The sequence below is a fragment of the Orcinus orca genome, chromosome 21 (genome assembly GCF_937001465.1).
Source record: "Orcinus orca chromosome 21, mOrcOrc1.1, whole genome shotgun sequence".
In the NCBI taxonomy this organism is placed as follows: Eukaryota; Metazoa; Chordata; class Mammalia; order Artiodactyla; family Delphinidae; genus Orcinus; species Orcinus orca.
In genome coordinates, this window is record NC_064579.1 from 35045203 (window position 1) to 35062948 (window position 17746).

General features: G+C 38.9%; 1 protein-coding gene across 2 annotated transcripts in view; it reads left to right on the top strand.

Moving 5' to 3' along the window:
* Positions 1-17746, top strand: part of LOC101287263 (teneurin-3) — a 188336-nt gene that overhangs the window by 87870 nt on the left and 82720 nt on the right. The gene's annotated exons all lie outside the window — the stretch shown is intronic.

Genomic DNA, 17746 nt, shown 5'->3' on the forward strand with positions numbered 1-17746 from the left:
TATACTGAGGCTCAAGGTCTAGTGGAAGTAGACTCGTCCGCCATCTTGGACCTATTTTGTTCTAATCAGTTTATGTTGTGTCCTCGGGCTATGTAATTCTTTTAAAGGTTGTGCCCTGCCCCCTTTCCTCCTGTTTCATATTGAATATATAATATTTACCAGAGTATGTTTTAATAATTAATACATGATATATTGTATAATTAATTTATATATCATATATATAATGATATCTATAGGTATTTGTTCTAATAAGTCATTAAAAATAAATGAATATTCTTTTTCTTTCATAAAAAAAAATAAACATTTTTCTATGTCAATTAAAAAAAAAAAAAAAGATCCCAAAGGAATTTTCGAGTCTCCGTTCCAATAAGTATTAGCGCAATAGCATAATTATGTAGGTGTGAATTGGGAGGCGTTGTTTTTTGGGTTTTTTTCCTTTCTGTTAGTTAGAGGAATGTTTTAGGAGAGGAGTGTTTTTTCACTTCTTTGCATCCGCAGAGTATCTCAGGTTTAAGAGCTTTTGGAGTTTGAATCTTTGCTACATCCTTTACTTGGTGTATGACCCTGTGCGAATCATTTAACCTCTCTGAGTATGTTTTCTCATAGATAAATATTATGTACCTCAGAGTTGTTAGGATCAAATGAAATGCTAGAATGTAAATCACTTATTAAAGTGCCTAGCAGTGTTCACTAGAGTTTTTATTTTGTTTTTGAGTATAAGTGAGTCAAACTGTAACCCAGACAACGTTTTGGGTGCTGAAATTTTTTTTTTTTTTAAACGGTAAAACAAAATGGTTATCCGAGGAATTTGCTTTAAGGAGTTAATGTAATTTCCATTTCATTGTTATAAAGTGTGACCTAGTCTCACACTGACTATGGCTTAACAAGAGGTTAATATGTTTGGGATGGCGGTTTTAAAACCACAGTGATGAAAGACAGGTGGAGTCCATTGTGATATTTTTCTTCTAGTTATGTCTCAAACACAGAGTCGTTTATTGAGCTACATTGATTTTCCTATACTTTCAGGTAATTCAAATGGAAGTTTGGCCTAGGGGAAATCCTTATTCCTTTAAGCTACAAAAGACTGGCTGTTTGTTTTAATTCTAATTCTTTAGCACATTGGGAAAGAAGATCATTAATAATCACGAAGACATGCTTTGTTTGTTCAGACAAAAGTTCCACGTATAGTACTCAGCACACCTCTAATAAAAACCACCACGGTTGCTCTGGGCTTAGGGGTGCTGGAGATGAGAAATTGAAAATGAAATACACACCGCTGGGGAAGGCATCAGTTAAACAGTATGGGCGTAAAGAAGAGATCAGAACGGTACCAGTGTGGATGTGGCTTAGACTTGGTGTTCTAATTCTTATCTCAGGATAATGGTGAAAGAATAGTATTTTAGTGGTTAAATTTAAAAAATAGGTGACATTTTTGAAAAAAAACGACCTCTCTGATAATATACTTCAGAGATTACAAGATCGATACTCGTGACTTTTGTCATGTTCTCAAATTGGGAATCATATTCATAATAATATAGAATATGGAGGTTCTAAAACTATCTTCTTCCATTTTAAACTTTATGACTCCCCTCTTAACAGGTGCTTACACCCACAAATGATGGCTGTAGGAGGCATTTGGCTTCTCACCTGTCGGCGTCGTGTACTGACAGCAGTTAAGAAAGGGGCCTCTGGTGCCACCTGTCTGGGTCGCTGATGACGCCGTTGACATATTTACTGTGAAACTGGTGAAGCTTAAGCATCAGGGCCCCTCACTTGCACAGGCCCCTTCTAGGATCTTACAAGGCGACCATGGATTTCTGTGGTCATATATGTTGCAAATCATTTAGGACCTTTGTCTCTTTCCACTCCCAGCTCCTCTCCCTCACACTTTCCCTTGTGTAGGGTGGCATTGGAGTGGCTGTAGGCACTTTGAGGATTCAGCTAAGGAGAATTTCACCTGGGGATGCATTTAGTTTCCATTTAATTGGATATATTTGTGAGGTGTGAAATCATTGCCATCTGTGATTGTTTCATGCTAGCCGTCCGGAGATGTTTCTGCCACCCACTGGCTCATCTAGTGAACATCAGAGTACAGGGTCAGAGATGATAGGAAGATATGAATTTGTACTACGGAGCCCCACACCAGAGGAAAATAGGTAGTGGAGCGGAAATAAGCCTTGAAACGTATGGAAACTGAAGCCCATCTCTGGAAAATTCTTCCTGTCGTCAGATATGTTGTAAAATGCCCAATCCAAATGGGAGTTTTCTCTCGTCAGCAATATATTCGATGATGGAACTTATACAGTTAGAAACGTGCCCTAATTTTCTCTTTTGATGATTATTTCTTTTTGAGGAATTTATCAGAATTCTTGTATCTTTAAGGCATGAACCTAGAGCAGTACTGCAAAATTGAGCTCATCAGTGTGTGAAGTCACATGCATCCCAGTGTACCACAGAATCATATGAACATACCAGGAAAAGCTTCAGGGCTAATGTGACATGAAATACTGATATTGATGAAGATGTTATCAAACTCATAATATTCTAGGATGCCATCACAACAAAGTGGCTAATGAATGTCACCAATTCACAGAGTTTTTTAAAAATTAATTAATTAATTTTAATTTTTTGTTTATTTTGTTTATTTTTTTTGCTTTAATTTTTTTAACATCTTTTCACAGAGTATTTAAGCCTAGTTTATTACACCATAAAGTCTTCCCAAATTTGGCAGTAATGCCCCAAATTTGCATAACATTACTAATAACAAATTTTGAAGCCAAATGAAACTTTCTAGATTATCAATAATGAAAACCATATTAAACAATCACATTGAAAAAAGACTGAATTATCTGTCTAGTCTCTCTATACAAAATAGTATAAAACCATTGTCTTATAAGGAGGCAAAGTAAATGTAGCCCAAAAATTATAGAAAAAAGTGTTTGTTAGAGACATGTCAGGCACTTAATAATAAAAAATGTTCTGCAGTTTTTTTCTGATGTTTGTGGTGTTTATCAGCTTAAAAACTATAATTTATTGTGATTTCTTGTCATTCTAAATAATGACTCAATTTGTACCTAATTTCATATTTATAATTTGGGGTTCTTTCTCTTAAAGAGAGCCCCCCCAATTTGTATCATTTCAGACCCCACAGAAGCTGGATCTACCTGTGTTCCAAACTCTATTACTTGACAGCTGTGTGATTTGGGGAAAATCACTTAAACTCTTAGTGCCTCAGTTTGCCCATCTCCAAAGTGGGAATGAAAATAGTACCTACCTCCTAGAGTTGATGAGAGGGTTGATGACCTAAAACATGTAGAAGGGCACTTGGAACACTGTCTGGCACAAAGCAAACATATAGGGATGCTACTTATTGTTACCGTTGCTAGAGTATTTGGACTGAAATTAATAAAAAAGTTTACTGTGGCTGGCTCTTCCCTACTGAGTCTTATCCTAATGCAGCGGAATTAGCCAGCAGGAAAACAGGAGTGCATGCTGGTTCCAAGAACAGCTTCTCCCCTCCACTTCCCGACACACTAAGTCCACACTACTGTGGACAGAGATGCCACGTGATCTGTCATACGGGGTGGAAGGTGGGTCATCAGAACGCAGTAGGCATAGAGTTGAGTGGGAGGAAATTCCCCTTAGCTGACTTGGTTGGCCATGAAAATCCAGACAGGCAAAAAATCCTCCCATGAAGTGTGCAAAAAAGGAGAACTTCTTAAGATCCTTCCTGCTCAGCAGTCCCAGTGATTGTAAGTAATTTCACGTGACCGAGAGGCTAGCGATTCCTAAGAGAACTGTGGAAGACCCCCTTCAGAGCTCATTGAGAATCACCGATGTCCTGAAAACCAGGCTGATTTTTAGATGTCGATTTCTTCCTTTGAGATTACATTTGCATCCATTTGGGGCTTCTCGATATTATTTTTTTCATTTGAGTCTGATTTATTCAGTTAACAGTTTTATATACAGTGCTTTCTCCTCTGTAATCCCCTCAGAATTGTTTTTTTTTTTTAACGAGGTCACTTAATCTCCTCTCTTCTGAAAATGCAAAACTAGTTTCTCTGGCCTTTCTGAATGATGGAGGCCCTATTTTGTTAGGTTGTCAGCCCTCTACAGAGTTTCAGGATTTTTTAAACTATCACAGATAGTGTTTATTTCACTAGTCAATGTCACCATGTTCCATTTAGTTTCATTTTTATGAAGAAGTGTTTGGATAATGAGAGCTGTGTTGGGACTTCCCTGGTGGTGCAGTGGTTAAAAATCCACCTGCCAATGCAGAGGACACGGGTTTGAGCCCTGGTCCAGGAACATCCCACAGGCCGTGGAACAACCAAGCCCATGCACCACAACTACTGAGCCTGAGCTCAGGCTGCGCTTGTGTTCGTTTGTTTTTCTTTACATGTACCAATTTCAGCATCAAAGGACATGAAGCCGGTGGGTTCCATTAGCTGCAGCCCAGCATTGCCAACAATGGCAGATCTGTACTTAAAGCGAAAGTAGTCATTTCATTCAGTGTTCAGTAACCTTTGAGAGAGAGAGGACTCAACCAACAAAAAACAAATCCACTGGCCTAAATTTGAAACTTTAGTAAATTTGACTGTTTCCATCATATATTAAGCCATAATACAGTATGTCCAAGTGTTTTTGTTTTTTATAAATTATTTATTTTTGGCTGTGTTGGGTCTTCATTGCTGTGTGCGGGCTTCTCATTGCAGTGGCTTGCTGTGGAGCACAGACTCGAGGCGTGCAGGCTTCAGTAGTTGTGACACATGGGCTCAGTAGTTGTGGCTCACGGGCTCTAGAGCGCAGGCTCAGTAGTTGTGGCGCACGGGCTTAGTTGCTCCACGGCATGTGGGATCTTCCCGGACCAGGGATCGAAACCGTGTCCCCCGCATTGGCAGGCGGATTCTTATCCACTGCGCCACTAGGGAAGTCCCTGTCCAAGTTTTTGAATCACTCTGAATCTCTGCTAGCTTTGACAATCCATATCCTCTAAAGCTGCAGAGTGGTTATTAGTTTTGACTCGTCTTTCTGGGAAGTGCCTTGCAACCTTAACTTTGCAGCATCCCTTCATCCCTTAATTTGTGCCTGCACAAGTCCCATCGTGTCCCAAGAGCCTCATTAGAATTACATTCTCAAATCAAACAAATCCTGGGGAAAGTTTGAATTAGAATCTTCACATAACTTTTGCACCTTATTTACTGTGTGACCGTCAGTAAAATCCATAGTCCCCAGAGCTGTCCTGATAAATGTGTTTCATTGTGTTGACGATTTATTTCCCTAGGCGTCAGTTTCTTTACCCCTAAGAATGGGAGTAAATGTACCTAAACACCTTCAGCTATTGACATCAGGTATTTGAGTGCCACTGTTGTCTGTCTGGTTCTTCATGCTGTGATTTATCCTTACTAAAAAGAGAGGCAGCAGCCTGAAGCCGAGACTCTGTTCTCACATGGCAGGAGTGCTACTGAGAGGTAAATTTCAGTGACAGTCGCATTGTTTTGGGAAATGTTACACGTGTTCTATACTTTAGAAAAGGGACATTTTTTAAGGACTTCCAGAAGTCAGTTCTGCATGTAGGTAATTGTTTCGTGGATGAGTATGTCTCGATTTAACCTAGATCTTTCCATTTAGGTGGTTTACACATAGCCTATGAGGATGAGAGTTTTGAGGTCTTTAGAAGAAATATGCTTGACGTACTTCACGGTCATGTGATAAAGGATCCTATCCTGTGGTGGTTATTTGTGAACAAATTTTCCCTCCAGTCTGCTTCCTGTGGTGTAACTTGGGTCCCAAGAGCTACTATAAATTAACCTTATTCCTGCTCAGCTGACGGTGAGGCCTACTGGCTTTAGAGGCAATGTGTTCAGAAAAAAAAAAAAGAAAATGGAGGGTTAAGTCTACTGTCATTTTTCTCCAATGGGAGCAGTATAAGAAAATATTGATTATTTGTATTGTTTTATGATCATTTAGGTGTCATTGAAATATACCTGATTTCTTTAGGCTTGATAAATCTGATTCCTTCCTTTCTTACTATCTTGTGTTTATTTCCCACCATGAATTCAGTGGTTTTCTAGCTAGTTTTTTTAAGTCTCTCAAAATGTTACTGTGTAAGTGCTCTGTGTCTTAGGGAAACAATTTATACATTATAATTATTATCCAAAAGAAATTTTTGAATCTGTTCCTTTGAATTAAAATGTTATATTCCATAGTTTAAAAAGTTTATGAAGAGATAGGATATCAGAATAAAAGCCAGTTATGTGTCAAATTTATATCGTATTGTTTTATTAAAAGCCTGCCATTGTGTTCCTTTACTAATATACTAGAGTATCTTTTTCAATTTGGAACACCTCATTGATTTGCATCTTTTAAAAATCATCTAAGACCTTAATTTCCACCAAATCTAGTGTAGAGGGGGTTTGAAAGCTCAATTGACTGGTTATATTGTGTAATTTAACCAGAAATAAAGGCGAAAGATGCTCCTTTTAAATCTTGCCAAGTTCATCAGAACCCTTTTATTGAGAAGTTTAGGTCCAAGGCGTTTAGGAGTGAAACCAGGTGCAAAATAATATGTCATCAGCTATTTCACAGGATTAGTGAGGAAGAGAAGGACCACGACTAGGGCCAGATTATAAATAAGGCACGTTCTTCCCCAAACTCAAGCCAGGTAACCGTAGCCCCAGCCGGCTGGTGAAGTGTTCATGTAGATTTTAAGGAATGTTCACCATCTGCAGAGATCCGTATTACCCTAAGGGAGTAAATAAAGAATCAGAGCTTTGCATTTAGTTTCATGTAAGCGCGGAAGAATTAAGCCTACAATTTCAAGGAATGTGATTATTCCTTCCCGCAATGGTACCTTAGTATTCTTCAGTGGCAGAATTTCTCTGTGTCATTTCTCGAATGTGACAAGTTGAAAATAGCCTCTTTTCATCTCAAACCATTCCTTTTCCACCTACCTGTTTTTAAAATACAAGTTACGGTGTTGGTCCGTACAAAAGCCATGGCCTATATTATTTTCACAGATTACGGTGTGACTAGAGCCGATTTTTTTCTGTTACTCTTCTCCATGATGGGGTCATTGACCCTCTCTTCTTCGAGTGCCTCTTTAGTGAAGCTGGAAAACGGCTGCCTCTAATATGGCCATAATTTCTGGGGTTTAACAGACATGTGCCTTGGATACATTAAGGACCAGTCAAAGGAGGTCCATAAATACGAATCCTTTGCCAGCTGCCTTTCCATTAAACCCTGTTGGTTGAGTGAAATTAGTAAATAATTACGTTCGTGGGGAATCTGGTAGACCCAAATGGAATATAATGTCTTCCTTTAACAGCAGAGCTTAGTTTTTTTCCTATACACCAAATTAGTTTTTAGGGCAATCTCCATTGCAAATGGACTGATTTGCATTAAAACTATGCCTCCTTGTTCTGATTTGCCAACACCTCTTTTTTAAAAAAGTCTTTAACATTAAGCATGGGTGGGTAAGACCACCTGTTTCTGGAGCTTGCCCGCAGCTCCATCACTTAACACAGGAGACAGGTTACAGCTGTTTAATTGTTATGCTGCTGAAGGATGATCATTCTATCCAAAATTAACATTTATATATGTGTGCACAGAAAGCGTGTGGTTAAGCATAAGTGGTCTAATTGTGAATTAATGGTGTTAGGTATTCATCAGTTAGACCCGACGTGAACAGTGAAGTGTAAAATAATGCTTTTCACAGACAATTCAACTCTTGGGTTTTAAGATGAGTCCCCAGTAGTGATTATTATGCGTGTGAGAAACCCACTCCCAATACATTGGTGTATGCAAAGGGAAAAGATCACCATATAACTCATAAAAAGCAAAGAGAAAACCATCTATGTGGTTACTGCACAAACCCTAACTCTTTTCTGCCCACAAAAGCACTATCCTCTGATCTGTGACCAGTGTAGGTACAAGCCCCAGAGTAAAAGCCTAGGTGGGCGATTATGGTTGCACGTACCAGCAAGGCACCCACAAGCTACTGGGAACATTTTTCTCAGCCAAGTGAAGGTGGGTTTCCCCTGTATGTAGAAATGGTGACACAGACTCACATCATTGTGCTGCAAAGGCTATAGCAGTTTATATTCTGTTAGGTCTGCTCAATACATTCCATAATGAAAAACAGAATGAAAACTTTTCAGCAAAATTGCAGGATAAGGATCATGATATGCATGTAAAATAAGATATTTAAATGTCTTAGTTCCCAAGTAGTTACTGTAAAAGTGACTTGTATTTCCGAATTTATGAGCAGATTATACGAAGATTTACATAGCCCTTTAAAAAATATTAATTTACGTTGCTCGAATCAAATCACTAATGAGGGAACACGAAATACATAAGGACAAGTTGTGATGTGCTCTTTATTCTAAAAAGCTGAATCACATTTTGATTAGGAACTTTGCATCTATATCAGCACAGGGTTTATGCGAGACAGAGAGTAAGAAAACTTCTTGACACAAAAGTGGAGTTGTCTCCACTTTGGGATCTAGCCCGTTCATATGAAGAAGGGTCCCGTCAAAGGGAGTATATCTTAAGCAGGTGGAGCATAGGGGGCCCATCCTGGCGTCGCTGGGGCAGAGTGGTCCCCATGGCTTATGAAAACAGATCACTGGCAGCCCGGAGATGCTTTGCTTAAAGTCAGATTTCTTTCTTTCTTCATAGTCTCATAAAAGATACCAGTGACTTCATGATTTTGTCCTTTTTAAACTGTCTTTATTAAAAAGATTAATTCATAGTACCTGTTATTTAAGGGTTTACTATGTGCTAAGGCACAATGCAAAGTTCTCTGCATATATTATCTTACTTAATTTTCACAACAGCCTTATCAAGTGGAAGCTATTAAAATCTCGATTGACAGAACTCAGGCTCAGAGAGGTTCTATAACTTTTCCGTGGATGCACAGCTAGTAACAGACCCAGAACCCAAATCCACATGAACCGTTCCCAAGCCCCTCCTCTTAAGCACTAGACTATGCTGCCTCCTAAATTACTGTTTAATTGTTTTAGCATGTATGTATATAGTAGAATAGGTGAAAATTAAATTTTGTTCTGTGATAAAGATAATATCTACCTACCTGTCACATTCGATTGAATTGTCGTAGAAACAGATGCAGTAATAACCATGTCAGTGATATATCAATAATAAAATGTCACTTTTTTATTCAGGAGAATTTGAATTATAGCTGATAACAGGATCCATAGCTTGCCAAAATAACAATAACAATTGCAGCAACAAAAAAACAGTTCAGAGGAAATCAATTTGTACTGTAGAGGATTTAAGAAAGTTGCAGACTACTTATTGAAAACTTCACACTTTTTTTTTTCACACTTCTTTTTAAAAGTTAAATTTATTTCCAGTTTCTTAGTAGACTGAAAACTATGTATAGATACTGACCACTGAAAAGCACTCATACAGAGTGAGTAGATGACTTGTGTAACCAGTATCGGCTCATGAAAAAAGTCTCAGAAAAGTTTAATACCCAGGATACAAGTGGTAAACATCTATGCACACTCTCTCACACCTGCAAATAAAGAAAAAACACTCTCTCTGTAAACCACCTTTGAAAAGAGCTATTTACCTACAGTTTTTTCCAAATAAATTACAGTTTTATCTTCAGTAAGTTAAACAGATTGTTCAACTTTGTTCATTATTTTTCCTGGTAAAGTTTTTAAAAATTGACAACGGAAAGACCTAGTATATTTTACATACTTATTCACGCCTTATTCTATAAGTTTTCTTAAATACTAAATGTTATGACTAGACAAAAGTAATGATGGTAGACAAGAAATTACACTCTTTGATATTGACCAAATAGATCGTTTTCATGGTTTCCTGCCACAAGACTTGCTAGCACTACACAGACACCACTTTGGTAATTGCGGTCACCAAGTTCACTGTACCAGAATGTCAAAGTCCAAATATTTGATTAGTGTAACATATATTTGTGTCTGATTTTCATTTATTAATGTGAAGAACTGTCTCTGATAGCTTAGTTCCCAAATCAGGGTGCTAAAATATACCTGATTTTTTTTTTAATTTAGGAAATCATAAGGTAATGTGGTTTTGCTCACGTCATTCACTGAACTCAAGCGAGTAAAAATCTGAAGGAGACATGTGCCACTCCATGTTTATGTTATGGTCCAGTAAATGAAATTACGCCACGTGCAAAGACTACCGCAAAAATCGTGCATCACACGCCAAACGACAGTCATCTCTTTCGTAGACTGCGTGCGCGCCAGCATCAGTGAGCCTGCTGTCTGCATTCTGCCTGCTACACTGTTACTTCTGTTATGTAGATGTCATCTACAGTAAGGCATGAAATGCTAAACTGAGAGAAAACACCAAACATAATTCTCCCAGTTGTCTGTACAAAGTTCTGCAGCTTATCCTGGCACTGTTTCAGCAGTGCTGACTTGAAAAAGTGTGGTTTATCTCAAAGCACCTTTTCCATAGAATCCAGATTTTTCTTCTGGGAAGACTTAAACGAGGAAGAATATTATTTCACTCTTTTGGAATGTCCTGGCATAAATAGTGTTCCAAACTGAAGTATGGTATTTTGCTTGGGTAGGTGCATGCTAGAAGCAATGTATTGTACAGATAATTTTTTCACCAAATTTCCAATCTAGTAAAATAATAAAATGTGCAAACTTTCAAAAACAATTTGTTTGAAGCAGGTTTTCAAAAATGTGCTGCCAGTTTTAGGGGAACAAAAGCTCTTTCAAACGCATGTGCCCACGCGTGTGCTCGCACATATGCACGCGTACACACACATATGCACACACACACACCGTTTTTCTTTACTGGCACAACCTAGTTGTTAAAACTCACTTGCTAGTTGTTATATTTCAAATTAATTGACCCCCCTAAATAGGATAAAATATTTGCAGTGTTTTATCTAATCTTAGAATGAGAATTCTGTGGTGAGAGAGGACATATTTTTAAGGGGCCTGAGTAAATTGTTTTACAGGGTTTGAAATTATGTCGGTGTCATAATCCTTTATGACAGGGTAGTCAGTAATAAAACAGTACAGTGCATATCAGTTAAGGAACATCAAATCAATGGGTATGTGGCTCGCACACTGATTTAAACAGTTGCTGATCGGAATAAATGGATCTAATATGTACTTATTTGCAGACCGTAGCTTTTCTGTCATCCTACAGAAATTGGTAAATGAATAATCTAAGAAAGATACCTACTTATAACTTTAATGAGATACTAACGTGAATCATTTTTAAGTCTGTATGATAAAGTATTACGAAACACACAATGCTAAATAAGAACTTGTCCTCGACTCTGAGGACTCTGCAGTGTTCACCGTGGTGAAGGATATGTCTGTATTTTATTATGGACTCATCTGATTGAATTATCCTCTTTTGGAGATGGGCCCCTGAGATCTTCGTGCAGTAATTAAACTGAGAAATATTTCTAACGTTCTAGATTCTGTGTTCTTTGCCTGTGTCTAGGATATCCCCAAGAGTGAATTCAATAGCGCAGTGAAATACTGTCCTATTTAATGTGCTCCAACCAAGCACATTGTTGACAGCAGAAACAGTGTGAATAGATCACAACTACACACATCAGCAACTGTGTACACACAGTCAAACTGTTGGCATATTTTCCCTTGTGAGCTGCCTAACGTAGATATAACCAACTTGGTTTGCCTTTGTTTCTTCTCTGTGTTTTGAAGAATCGGTTTGACAGTGAAAGGAAAGCAAAGTGGGAACTAATCTTATTCCTGAAGACCTCCAATACCCCAGTTTCTCCCCCAGACAGGCACATATACTCCTCTGACCTCTTTTTTAAAGGAGCAGCCTTCTTTGGAACTGTCACTCAGCAAATATTTCTTATACAACAGACATCAGCTGAAATGATTCTGGTCTTTGATTTTTCAAACTCACTTGTTTTAATTTTTTCTGTTTTTTTTTTTTTTTTTTTTTTTTGCGGTACGCGGGCCTCTCACTGTTGTGGCCTCTCCCGTTGCGGAGCACAGGCTCTGGACACGCAGGCTCAGCGGCCATGGCTCACGGGCCCAGCCGCTCCGCGGCATGTGGGATCTTCCCGGACCGGGGCACAAACCCATGTCCCCTGCATCGGCAGGTGGACTCTCAACCACTGCGCCACCAGGGAAGCCCTAATTTTTCCTGGTTTTATCCCTCAGTTTTAATATCTTGCCGATCGGTTTTCCAAACTTGGGACTTTTAGAACAAGTTACAGCAGTTCTCATTATAAAGATTTCTTAAGTACATAAAGTACCCTCCTTTATGAGGCTGTGTCCACAGATATATACTTCAAGTTGTTTGGATTTTAATCTTACTTCCCAGTATCTCTCTTTAATTGTCAATGTTGAAATAAGGATTTCCACATTTTTTTGGTCTTATTTTCTCATTCAGGTAAATTCATTGACCAATCCAAAAACAGGTATGTTTCTCGTCTATCTTACCCAGGTACACAGTTCTGCTTCTGCTGAGTTGTACGTAGAGCTTGTTTATTAAGTGTATGGACTTTGGTCTCAGACCACCTGGTTGGAATTTTGGCCACTTGAGGAAGTTATGTAATTTCCTGTGCCTCAAGTTTCTTCATTTGTGAAGTAGGGAAGATAATAAAAGTACCTATTACCCCATAGAGTGGTGAAAATTAAATGAACCAGTTCATATAAAATGCTTGGCATAGTTTTCAGCACATAGTAACAGTCAGTAAAGGCTAGTGACTGTTAGTACCGCTGTATATGATTAGGATAGATCGATCGGGCGGGGGGAGAGGAACAGATGGGTGAAGGCAAGGGAAGGATATTGTAAATGAGGTATTGCTCACATATGCTTCTTTCCCACAAGGTAGCCTCTCTGTTATTCGTAGAATTTCTCCAGGAGCTGCAAACACACGTAGGACATAGTGTTACCGAACCCGGGTCCAGCTGCTCGCCACTCGAAAGCCAGTTCTTGAGACGAGTGTTGGTAGGAAAGGAAACGTTGCTTTGTTTCGGAGGCCGGCAACCAGAGGAGAGGGTGGACTCCTGTCCGAGAACCAACGCCCGATTGCTGTTCAGAGGACAGGGGCTTTTAAAGGGCAGTTTCAGGGCTGTACAGGCGGAGGGCGGGGGCAGAACAGCGTGGTCAGCTCTGACAGTCGCCCTGAAATCAGGAATGTGATGGTCTCATCGGCGTCACCTTGCTTGTTTTAAGTACAGTTGATCTTTAGTTCCAGGGTTTGTTCCCATTGCTCTGAGGCCAGCTCTCGGAATTGTGTGAAGTGGAGTAGCTTATGTCGTGGCCTCAGTTTGGTCATCCTGTAGCCGTCCTCCTCCAGCTCGTGGAGGGTGTTTGTATCTACAGGGCAGCTCATGGGACACGGCTCAGAATATGATCTGCAGCCCTTGAGGAGCTGAAGGTCCTTGACTGCTGAATGACCAAACTCCTATTATTTGGTCTCCTCTGACTGTTTTCCTCTGTTTCTGCGTTTTCTCACTTCTCTGATTAAACTTATTCTTTAGCTAAAGTTTTTCCGCAGACAAAAGGCAGGCTGAGGACCTGGGGACGAGGGCTATAGAGTCCTGCTCCGTTTCAGTAGGACCACCATGATAAGTACATTGAATCATTTTCTTCAGCAGGTATTAAGAATCCCTTATGAGCCGGGAGAGGGGAATACAGTGATTAGCGTGGCCATGGAGTTTGCATTTCTAATGGGGAAGATTTACACATTAAGTCTCCTACGTCTGTATATTGTTAAAGCCTTGCGTTTTCCTGGAATCTCTTAACTGAAGTGAATCGATCACGGCTAGTTCTGGATTTTTTTCTCTTCTCATTTTACATTTACCCTGGTGTTTATAGTCCTAGACTTCATCCACGAGACGTATTCGGGGGAAGAACGGGAAGAATCAGTTAACTAGAGGAAACGGAGGGAGCAGGGCTGCCCATAATTTTGATAGATAAGCAGATGAGGCCACAGCATGTAGGTAGAATTTCCAAAAAGATGCTGTTCCTCCCTACTCCACATTGGGAACGAAAATGGTACGAGAAGACGAGCTATGAGCCAGCTCCTTCCCGGGGGGCTGTGGAATCCGTGTCCTTTACTAAGCCGCACAGACAAGAGTAAATCAATTTGTGTTCATCCCCACGCATCTTCCCCAAAAGTAAAGGGGGGGAAGTATGGTAAACAGGGGCCTTGAAAAGAGAAAGAATTCTTTTTAAAAAGAAGCACCTAGAGGGGAGTGTGTGAAGAGGATACAGTACCAGTCATTTGCTTTGGTGATATTGGAGGTTTATGAGCTAATCATAGAATAAAAATTCTTTTGAGGAGCCAGACCTTTCTCCCACATCTCAGATTTCACTGAGCCTTTGCCCACCTGTACCGGCAATTAGACCAAGGACTTCCAGTGCATGGGCTCGAAACTGGCACAGTTGTTTCATCTGTTATGTTCTGGGATGACTGTGTATCGGATGAGCCCTGGCATTTGAAGACACTCGCCTGCCTTCTGCCACGTAAGGTGGATCCACCTGGCACTTTCCCAAGGAGGCCTGTAGAAGGCGTCAAAAAGATGGTGGTGCTGCCCTATGGCTTTTGGGAACAAGTATCTGCTGAGATTCATGTTAGGTCAGGAAAGATTGCACAGTACTTCTGAGATTCTTTCATTCATTTCTTCTACTAAAGAAAAAATTTTTGTTTGTTTCTAAATGTCTAAGAAGAGGCATTATGACATAGTGGTTAAGAGCAGGCTCCAGAGCCAGACAGCCTAGACAGCTAGCCCGTGACCTTGTACAAACTGCCTCTCTCCTCCTTTCTTCATCTGTCTTTACTGTGTAACTGTATTTACATCGTAGGGTTGTGGTGAAGATTAAATGAGAGAATGATATAAAGCACTTAGAGCTAGAAATCTGGGACTCAACAGTATATCAGCCAGGTGTTTGTAATCTGCAAGTTACGGAACCAGAGCTCCTGAAATGCTAGAATCGTAAGCGGCACTTATGAGCGTGTGTGCATGTTTTTCAGGGGGCGAGCGCAGAGAATCCGTAAGTCTCACCACTTGTCTCGGAGATCTGAGACCCCAGAAAGATTAAGAACCACTATCTTATAGGAAACACGGTAACATTCACCTCCTGTACCCCACAGGGGTCTTCTTAAAAGATAAATAAGCAAGAGGGAGGAGATGTGGGGATGTATGTATACGTATAGCTGATTCACTTTGTTATACAGCAGAAACTAACACACCATTGTAAAGCAATTAGACTCCAATAAAGATGTTTAAAAAAAAAAAGATCAATAATTGAAACTCCAGGGAAAGTGTTTTATGAATACAGCATTTTACTGGAGAACAGTTTTTAAAGGGCTCCATTTTATATGTCTCGAGCTCATATTTATAAGAGTTTTCTTCTATAAAACAAATTTAAAACTTCTTCGTAGATCTAATAGGAACGACTTTCCTTTAGTGTCAGAACACGGTTGTTCATTTTCAAAGTGATTTTTTTTTGCAACTTAATTTGCATTTCAGCAATTGATAAGTGTATTAATTTTTTAAATATACTGTATTATTTTTTACAATTATTGTTGCTAATGGCTTTTTACAACATACCTGCATTTTTCTGATGATTTCCTGCAGTGGCTTATATAATGATGTTTTTATTGTTGCAGTTATTATCTTTAATAATTATTTGAACCTCATATATGGACATCTTCTTTTAACTTCTTCATTATTTAGAGCCAGGCTTCTGTGGTATTGTTGGAAATTTTACTCTACGCGGCCAAAATATAGGTGGTGGTTTTCCCCCCCTTCTCTCTTACTCTTAAGCTATCAGCCTCAACTATTCCCTATGATATAAAATGCAAATGACACATCTTTGTATTTTTTTCTTCAGTACAGATATTTTTCTTATGGTTAGTTTTACAACTTTTTGCAAAACGTGTTTTAAATATTTTTAATATGTAAAGCTTTATGTAAAATTTGACCTGCTGTATACTTTAAATGTTTTCTAATTTCAGCTCCACTTTCGATATTCTCTTGGCCCAATGGCAAACCTACCTTTACCCATAATCCACTGTTTTGCATAATTGATTCTGTTTGCTGAAATAATGGGATTGGCTGGATTCTAATTTATTCCTCCTTTAAAACTACTAATCCAGATCAGAATTAATTACGTTCCTTACTTTGATTGTGTTAACTGAAGTGGACCAGATGTAAAAGCCAAAGGCTTATACTCCAACTCTGATCAGTGTTATTAATTTTCATAAACTAAGAATTCCCTCAGAAGTACTACCCTAGCTGAACCAGAAACTCCACCGTGTTTAAAGGCACTGTGTTCATCCTCCGTATTAAATGAGCTCTTATGGGACTACTGGATTATATAATGCTTGGAAGGAATTATTAAGAAAGTATATGAATGATGTTATACAGTAATACATTTTTATTTTAATGTTTGAAAAGAATTATTTTTATGAAATTGTAATTTCAGACTAGTGCCTGACACTGTTTCTCCTCCCCCTTAATTTCTCCTGCAATATATTGTCAGTTAGCCATAAACATGCTTATTATTATATGCAGTTCAGAAGCCTCTGATGGAATCCTGTGGCAGAGTGAGGCATCCTTTTATATACACGGTACAGATGGGTCTAAACCATTTATGGTCTTGTTTACACACGTGACAGAACTACCAGACTTGAGTAGCTCAACTGAAAGTTATAGTTTAAATCATTCTGTTAAAAGTTCTGCGACCACTTGCATATGTCAATAATGAAAAATAATCAACATAAGCATCTTTGAAAAGCAATTTTAGACCATTAAGGATGTATGAATCTTGGCAAAGCAAGAAGCTTTGCGGCTTATTAAGAATATATTAGGTCTCTCCAGTGAGTGAACGGAGAGAGATATTTACGCCTCTGTTCAAGAGGAAAGGTGTAGGCTAATTGTAAGCTCATGAAAGATTAAATGGACAGGTACAGTAAAAGACTTCAGTCTTCATCCTGACTGTTCCGGCAAAGCTTTTGTGAGCAGCAGAGCCTATTCCTGTATGAATCCTGAAAAGAAACAAGATCTCAGTCTGTACTTCTTAATGGACTGTGTACGTGATACGTCACTGTGCATCTGACATTTGGTCAAGGGCTACTGGGTAATCATATTCTACAGAACTTACACATGCCTTTTTCATAATACCATATTAAATTTGCTCAAGGACTCTCAGTTTCCTTCTTTATTTTTTCTTCTTTATTAGCCAAGTTTGATTATTTGTAAATATGCAAGGAACTCAAGAGAGACGGTGACTGAAGTAGAATTTCTGTGGGTTTATCTTGCAGATTGAAGAAAGCATCCGAACATACATAAATGGCTCCTCTGGGCCTTCGGTGTGTTCTTTCTGCCCTTCCACTGTGTAACCCTTATGAAACTACTTTGTTAAAAACAAACTGAAAAAAAGAGAATTATTTTCTCACCTCCCCCCCAAAAAACGTTGATTATTTGTAGATCTCATAGTTGTAAATTTCCAAAATTGTTTAGTAATAAAGAATTGATTCCATTTGTTCTACTTAGCTATGCTTTCGTATACTCTCGGGAAGGATCAGGGTGGGTCCATTCCAAATAATCTGGGAAAGGGAGTGTTAGTTTACCTGCATACTTTTCCTGAAAATGCTGAGCATATCCTGGAATCGTGACTACATTTTCTAAAACATGAATATATTGCATTTTTAGAAGATATGAAGTGCATCTCTGTCATGTAATGGGAGTCTTATGTCAGCTGCAGCTACTCA